We start from the raw sequence: 9084 nt of genomic DNA, 5'->3' as shown, positions 1-9084 counted from the left end.
TCGATTGACCCGAAAAGAGCAGAAGCGATCCTCGCAGTTCAAGTCCCAGAGAACACCAAGCGACTCAAGGCACTGCTGAGAATGGTAAACTTTGCTGCCATATTTATCCCGAATATGTCGGAGATAAATGCACCACTGCGTACCTTACTGAAGTACAACGCATCGGTGTGGACAGACGCGCAGCAACAAAGCTTTGAAAGCCTGCGAAAAGCCTTCTCACAAGCACCGGTCCTGGCATACTACGACAACACACAGCCCATCCTGCTAGAAGTAGATGCCAGCCAACATGGAGTAGGAGCAGTCATCCTGCCGAACGGACGCCCTTGGCTTATTCTTTTCGCTCACTAGCAGAAGCACAAGAGAAGTATGCACAAATAGAAAAGGAGATGTTTGCCATTGTACATGGATGCACCAGATTTCACGACTATGCCTTTGCACAACCAAGCATTTCGGTGGAAAGTGACCACCGCCCACTCGAGGCGATCTTCAAGAAACCACTCCACCACTGTCCACTACGTCTGCAAAGGATGCGACTGACACTCCAGAAGTATTCCCTTCGGATAATATACAAACCAGGAAATGAGATGTTTATAGCAGACGCCTTGTCTCGGTTTCCGTCAAAAGAGAAGGTGCCGGAAGAACACTTCCAGGTAAATGTTGTACAAGAATTGTCAGTCTCCACCGAAAAACTGCAGCAGATCAAATGCGAGACAAGTCAAGACAACAACTTATGTACGCTGAAGAAATATGCGAGTACCACATGGCCAGAGGACAAAAGGTCAATCCCCGAACAAATCTCAGTTTACTGGCCGTACCGTGACAGATCCATGTCGAAAAAGATATCCTCTTCCGATCCAACCAACTGATTATTCCCAGCAGCATGAGGAACTATGTCCTAGACCTCCTGCATGCAGCCCATGGAGGCGTATAAAAGATGAAGCAACGTGCCAGAGATGTGATGTTTTGGCCTGGTATGTCAGCTGACATTCAAAAGAAAGCAGATCGATGTGCACTCTGCAGGCAACATAAGCCCAGGAACCAACGACTGCCGATGCTGAGCCACGAACTTCCCGACCTACCCTGGCAAACAGTTGGCATCGATTTTTCTACCACGAGGGAGAGGAATATGGGATCATTGTCAACTTCTACTCGTTTTATTTTGAGATTCGACGCTTGAAGCACACGACTGCTGAAGCCATCATTACGTTCTACCAAGTAGTCTTCGCTACTCACGGTCTTCCTCGTAAGCTTATCAGCAACAATGGGCCACCATTTAACTGCCACAAGTTGGCTGAATACATGAAGCAGTGTGATATCGAGCACACCACATCAAGCTCGTGATCCACGTTCCAATAGGATGGCGGAACGAGCCGTCCAAGAGGCGAAGAAACTTCTTAACAAGACTGCCTACGGGACAGCAGGGTCCTACAACGCCCTACTAGAATGGAGAAACACTCCAAGGGACAAGTTGCTGCAATCCCCAGTTCAGCGCCTGATGCGATGAACAACAAGGACACAGCTGTCTGTGCACACCAAGCTTCTAGAGCCTAAGACAGTGCCTCCCAAGCAGGTGACGGCAAGACTGAAGGGGATCCGCCAGCGACACAAGACGTACTACAACAGAGGTACAAGAGACCTAGCACTTTAAATCCTGGGTCAGAGGTCACAGTGTTCAACAGCCGCAATTCCGAGTGACACCCAGCGATTGTAGTCTCCGAAGACCCAACACCGAGATCGTACATCGTGGCCAACGAACATGGGGAAGAGTGCCGCCGCAACCGTGGGGATATCTGAGCCCACAGCTCAACAGCAACGACATCGCCACAGCCCCCGGGACCACAACCCCAACCACTAAGGCGAAGTACAAGAAAGCGTCAAAAGCCATGACGATTTGTTGAAGAGTACTGAAGCAAGTCGTCTTCTTTCAGGAAAGAAAAGGAGATGTGGCCTGTGGCATCGCTGCGTGCGTCACCGACTTCGCTAGCGCTACTAGCGCCATTCCCTTTCCTCGGCCATACCAAGGAGGTTTAAAAGTTCTGGAGTGGAAGCTCACGCAACGCCGTGCTCTCGGATATGGGAAACATGCTCTTAAACATGATGAGTGGTTTTCAGCGCAAACGACGAATACACAGAGAAGAAGGAACACGAACACCAGCGCTGTCTCACAACTAACTTTATTAGCAACGAAATCACACATATTATAGCACAACCTATCCCACGTGGGCACACGTCGATGGTGCCATATCAGCGATACAGTACAAATTCAAAGGTGTAACTAAACATATTGTATCAAGAAGCAAAACAGTTCAAGAAAGCAATCTCTCTGTCATGAAAGGTGATAGATGGCACACTTACACAACTAGGGCCTTTTTTGAAGATATAAAACGCCTCCATAATCTCCCTGGTGGCCTGGTCCGCATGCGCGAAGATACATACGGTGTGTTGAAACATCGGTGTGCATGCGTGTTCTGAGGAATGCTTAGCCAAATGAGAATACGGATTGCCCACCAGTGAGCGCTGATGTTCCATTAGTCTAATATTCAGGCAACGGCCCGTTTGGCCTATATATACGTGACCACATGAGAATGGGATTTGGTAAACAACGCTCACTCTGCATGGGACTACCGGAGATATGTGTTTCACCTTGCACGTTTTTTTATTAGAACCTGTTCTTTTTTCAAGCAATTTCCGATCTACGATTCCACAAATGTTCTTCATTTTGTTTGGGGCTGATAGGAGAACGTTAACGTTGAAACGTCCTGCAACATTTTTTAGACCATGTGACAGTCTGTGTGCATAAGGTATTACGACACATTTAGCTTTGTTCGTTGGCGCCGAATTTATTTCTGTGGTGCGAGTTACTTTCATTCTTTTTATGAGCTTCTGCACACTCATCCTGAGAACATTATCTGAAAATCCCGACGCTCTGAGACGCTCAATCTGTGTTAAAAAACTGTCCGAGATTAAATGACTACATGTTTTAAACAATGCCGCGAACAAGCAGGAAAAAGCTATACCATTTTTTACAACTTTCGAGTGTGCAGAATTAAAACTTAGTATGGGTTTGTCGGATCTTGGGCTGTATTTCCAGCACACATGTTTTTCGCCTAGTCTAAGGCTGACATCTAGAAATTGCAACTGTTTATTCTGCGGCACTTCATAGGTGAAATTCAGACCACGCCCACACTCATGAAAAGATCAAGCACGTTTTTTACCGTCTCTGGGAAGCTGGACTCTTCAACAAAAATTAAAAAATCATCCACATAACGCAACACCTTGATTACATTGTCACCCAGTTTACGTTTTACATTCATGTCCACCCTTCCTAGAAAAATATTGCTCAGAATTGGCGCGACCTTTGATCCTATGCATACCCCCGATTTTTGTATGAAAAACTTCCCTTTCCATTCTACACTCGTTGACGTTAAGTAGAAGGACAGAATTTCCAGAAACGTGCCTACCGAAACACCACACCCACTAGCAAAGGCTATTTCATTATTATCTTCAGTGATACACATTTCTACACTTTGCATTAGGGCATCATGCGGTAAATTATAATATAAGTCTTCCACGTCTACACTAAACATATTGCATTGACCAGGGTTAGACGAGACAAGCAAAGAAACGAGAGCATTTGAATTGCGAACAAGAAAGGGATCCACAATTACCAAAGACTTAAGGTGTCTTTGCAAATACGACGACACACAGTATTGCCAGCTGTCCTTTTCCGTGATTATCGCTCGGAACGGAACTTGAACTTTATGGGTCTTCGCAGCGAAGAAAATATCCAAATTAAGCTTTTTTGCCTTGCCTACAGCCGAGGCTAACGTTTCCAGGTTATGGCGGCGAAGTAGTGACAGTGCTCGTTCCTTAATTTTATCAGGTCTGCGGTTTACTTGCCTGAAATTCTTATTAATAACAAAAACTATGTGTATCACTGAAGATAATAATGAAATAGCCTTTGCTAGTGGGTGTGGTGTTTCGGTAGGCACGTTTCTGGAAATTCTGTCCTTCTACTTAACGTCAACGAGTGTAGAATGGAAAGGGAAGTTTTTCATACAAAGATCGGGGGTATGCATAGGATCAAAGGTCGCGCCAATTCTGAGCAATATTTTTCTAGGAAGGGTGGACATGAATGTAAAACTTAAACTGGGTGACAATGTAATCAAGGTGTTGCGTTATGTGGATGATTTTTTCATTTTTGTTGAAGAGTCCAGCTTCCCAGAGACGGTAAAAAACGTGCTTGATCTTTTTCATGAGTGTGGGCGTGGTCTGAATTTCACCTATGAAGTGCCGCAGAATAAACAGTTGCAATTTCTAGATGTCAGCCTTAGACTAGGCGAAAAACATGTGTGCTGGAAATACAGCCCAAGATCCGACAAACCCATACTAAGTTTTAATTCTGCACACTCGAAAGTTGTAAAAAATGGTATAGCTTTTTCCTGCTTGTTCGCGGCATTGTTTAAAACATGTAGTCATTTAATCTCGGACAGTTTTTTAACACAGATTGAGCGTCTCAGAGCGTCGGGATTTTCAGATAATGTTCTCAGGATGAGTGTGCAGAAGCTCATAAAAATAATGAAAGTAACTCGCACCACAGAAATAAATTCGGCGCCAACGAACAAAGCTAAATGTGTCGTAATACCTTATGCACACAGACTGTCACATGGTCTAAAAAACGTTGCAGGACGTTTCAACGTTAACGTTCTCCTATCAGCCCCAAACAAAATGAAGAACATTTGTGGAATCGTAGATCGGAAATTGCTTGAAAAAAGAACAGGTTCTAATAAAAAGTTCGGCAGATCCCACGTACCGTCGGAGTCGATGTTATGCGAAGCATGCGGCGGGTAGGTGACTGTGGCGTAACTTTTTTTACTTAGCGACACGTTACAAAATGACGCTAAAGATTTCTATAAATTTTATACGCACACACACACACATATATATATCTACATATATATATATGTTGAAGAGTTTAACCCGCCGAGAGGAGGTTACGTTGCGGAGGCTTCGTGTTGGGGTTGCACTTACCCCATCCGTGACCACCCTTTGGGCGCAAAAGTACCGCGGCCCGTATGGTACATCGTGCCCATTTTGCGACGCTCCAATCAGCGACGTAACTGTCACACACCTATTGTGGACATGCACGGGTCTACAATTAAGCCGTCGTCGTCACCTACGTGCAACAGGCCTCAGGCCTGGCCGACCACCCGACCTTGACTGCTGGATTAGTGGACCTCACCACCGCTCGTTACTGGACTTCATACACGAAGCAAATTTATATGTGTATTTCTGAATAAATATTATGCCTAAGGGCAGACTTTCGAAAAAAAAAAAAAAAGCTGCATATGTGTTATATAACGAGTTGTTTACGGTTGGGTAACGCTGCCAATGGCAGCGTGGGTGTTACCAACACCAGAAGCGAAGCGGTAAGCTGATATGTAGTGCTTATACGTGTCCCGAGAACGCATGCACGTTTGACCAACCCGTGTGCATGTGTCCAAGAAGTTCTCGACAGTTCTTGAACACGGGCATCGTCACCGTGATCAGTGAGCACCAGCAGCTGGTCATGACTTGTTATATATAGATCCGGTCGTGATCGGGGTGACGAGGGGTCCATGTGTAGTGAAGTATGTGGTACAATAGAGCTGTTGGAATTTGTGGATGCCTCGGTCATTTCGTCCACAAATTGTCTGTCGACAGAGCCAGCGACATGTCGGAACCTGAAGCCACCCTTCGCGTTGGTGAGGTATAGGCCGTCGAGGCTGGTAGGCCTGGATAGTGCTACGTAGACCAACATCAGTGGATGGTGTTTGTCGTATTCGTAGACTATCTGGGCGTATGTGGCCTACGTAGCCTACACTCTAAGAAACGATCGAGTAAAAAGGGCGTCTTTTTGTCCCACAACAATAATCGTCATTTATTTTGCCTTCCTTTCCTTGCATTATCGCCGCGCGCCCGGCACTTTCTGGTCACTAACGACATACGCGCTATCAGCGTGACATAGCATTCTTGGCAGGAAAGTGGCCAGCGCCGAGTTTTCAAGAAAGGAAACGCAAGCAAGCCAGATGACGATTATTGTTGTGGGACAAAAAGACGCCCTTTTTACTCGATCTTTTCTTAGAGTGTAGTCTACAAAGCGGCTGTCAATCAGTCTGGCATCTTCCTCGGTCAGCATGAGGTCATCGCCCAGCCTCGTAAGAAATGAAGGGGACACTGCGTCGTTCTGGTGCACGAAATGCACCTTACGCTGCGGTGATGTAGATATCATATGTAACTTTCGTTAATGTATTCCTCAGGGGCAGGGGCGTAGGCAGAAATTTTTTTCCGGGGGGCGGGGGCACCTCCTTGATCTGTAGTGGGGACGAGCAGGCAGATGTGGTCGAGTGTCATTTTCTGCTCTGTATGCTATGGCAAAAAAACATTTCGGGGGGGGGGGGCGGCACGGGCCCGGTGTGCCCTAACGTGGCTACGCCCCTGCTCCGGGGTCGAGCAATGCTTCAATATAGCTTGCTGAATCATAGAAATACAAACATAATGTTTATTAGACTGCTATAAAAGCGGAGCCAACACTGGAACTACAGACGTTAATATGATATGACGCCTGTATCGTAGGAGTACACATCGTAGGAGTACCATGTGTTTGTTTATTGCTTTCTTGTAAAATTAGATAGCCAGCACCACAACCACAATTGACGTTGCGCCGATATTACGCCTGCGTAGGCTGTTTTTACAAACCTGTTTATAGACCTGGCGTGGATCAGTGGTAGAATACCTGATTGCCACGCAGAATGCTTGGGTTCGATTCGTGCTGGGATCCTAGTTTTCGTTCTTTCCATTCGTTGAGTCAACGCTGCCGATGTTGGTTTTCCTTAACGCTCTAGCATTTAAGTTAGCAATGTCTGTTCTCGGCGTTCCTGGATAGATATAAACTGTCAATCACCTGTGGCGCATACCCGTACACCGCGGCCCGTGGTAAACGGGTATGTGCCACACGTGTCTAGTGGAAAGGGTTTGACGACGTACGCCACAGTATTTTAACGTTATTCATGTCACGACCCGGCAATAGTGTTCCTCAAATCCTCTTACCCTCCCATGCAAATTTTGGTCTACACCAAGTTAAGGAGGCGATCATGAGAGCACCCAGACGTAGGCGGCTAGATAGATAGATAGATAGATAGATAGATAGATAGATAGATAGATAGATACGTAGATAGAAACGCTCAAAGTGCCAGAGGTTCGCTAAGAAATGCTTCGCATTTAAAAAACGTGCAAGGTGAAACACATATCTCCGGTAGTCCCATGCAGAGTGGGCGTTGTTTACCAAATCCCATTCTCATGTGGTCACGTATATATAGGCCAAACGGGCCGTTCCCTGAATATTAGACTAATGGAACATCAGCGCTCACTGGTGGGCAATCCGTATTCTCATTTGGCTAAGCATTCCTCAGAACACGCATGCACACCGATGTTTCAACACACCGTATGTATCTTCGCGCATGCGGACCAGGCCACCAGGGAGATTATGTAGGCGTTTTATATCTTCAAAAAAAGGCCCTAGTTGTGTAAGTGTGCCATCTATCACCTTTCATGACAGAGAGATTGCTTTCTTGAACTGTTTTGCTTCGTGATACAATATGTTTAGTTACACCTTTGAATTTGTACTGTATCGCTGATATGGCACCATCGACGTGTGCCCACGTGGGATAGGTTGTGCTATAAAATGTGTGATTTCGTTGCTAATAAAGTTAGTTGTGAGACAGCGCTGGTGTTCGTGTTCCTTCTTCTCTGTGTATTCGTCGTTTGCGCTGAAAACCACTCATCATGTTTAACGCAATCCAACTCGCCCAAATGTCGGTTCTTCTGAAACATGCTCTTTTCTGGTGGTGCCTACTTATAGATCAAATAGCTTTGATCTGTTATTGTAAATACTACGTTAATTACAAAATAAAAGATAGTTGTTGCCAACAAAAGTAACCCATAGAGAGGAGTATTGGCGATTTATTTCCAATAAATTTTGCCATGACTTTGAGGCTAATCTTCGAAAACTAGTAACACAGACACACTTGGAACAGCATCTTACCCGTAAAAGTTGCCATATTAAACTCGCCTGGCGTGCGCCGAAAACGCTCGCTTTCCTTCGCCAAACGCCGACGGTTTATCGTGCCGCTACTAAGATGGCGGGCGCAGCCGCCATCTTTTGGTGGGCATGGCTTCACTCTTGCCCAACGCAATAATCGCCACTCCAGCAATATTTTTTAACCTCCTTGGGCCATACACTGACTGAATCAACTTTCTTTTGTTGTCAGCCATCAACGCGTCCTGTTTGTCTGCGCGCTGGCTCGCTCAGCGTCCCACAGCGGCTTGCCCAATTTCTGTGACATATACGCGCTATGAGTTTTTGCTAACATATCCCGAACATCATCAGGCAAGAAGAGCGGAAAGAGCGAAAATTATGCGTAAGCACTTTAAAGATTTTCCGGACACAACGTAAGTGGGCGCGGCCAAATGCTAAAGCAACGACAACATGACTATAACAGCAGTGGACTACAAAGGAAATCATAAGGTCAGCGGTTCGGTTAGAACGAGCTTCGCAGAAGAGGCGGAGGAAGCAGCCATTGCACTGGCCATAGCGTCTACCTCAACTACACTAATCATTAGTGACTCGCAGACGGCTGTGCGAAACGTTGCAGGAGAGCGTATATTAAACATAGCACTAAGAATATTGGCTAAACACAAAGAACAGCGAACAACAGATATCATCTGGGCACCCGCTCACTTTTTTTGACCCGGCAATGAGGCTGCACACGAGACAGCTGGAGGACTCACAGACCGAGCCTCTGGATTGCTCTTGTCGAGCTAGGCGGAAGATGAGAGATTTGAAAGGACGACCACTTACAGAGAGATCACGCAGTATTATAGGCTGAGCAGAAGAACTTATCCTCCGGCACACGCGTCATTGAACAAAAAACAGGCGGTGACGTCGCGCCGACTTCAGACACAGTCGTTGCCCAGGTCGGTAACAACAGGAGCGCAGGCAGAAATTTTTTTGTCGACCGGGGGGGGGGGGGGGCACCTCCTTGA

This window comes from Rhipicephalus sanguineus, chromosome 3, assembly GCF_013339695.2.
Source record: "Rhipicephalus sanguineus isolate Rsan-2018 chromosome 3, BIME_Rsan_1.4, whole genome shotgun sequence".
In the NCBI taxonomy this organism is placed as follows: domain Eukaryota; kingdom Metazoa; phylum Arthropoda; class Arachnida; order Ixodida; family Ixodidae; genus Rhipicephalus; species Rhipicephalus sanguineus.
This window is presented reverse-complemented; position numbering follows the sequence as displayed.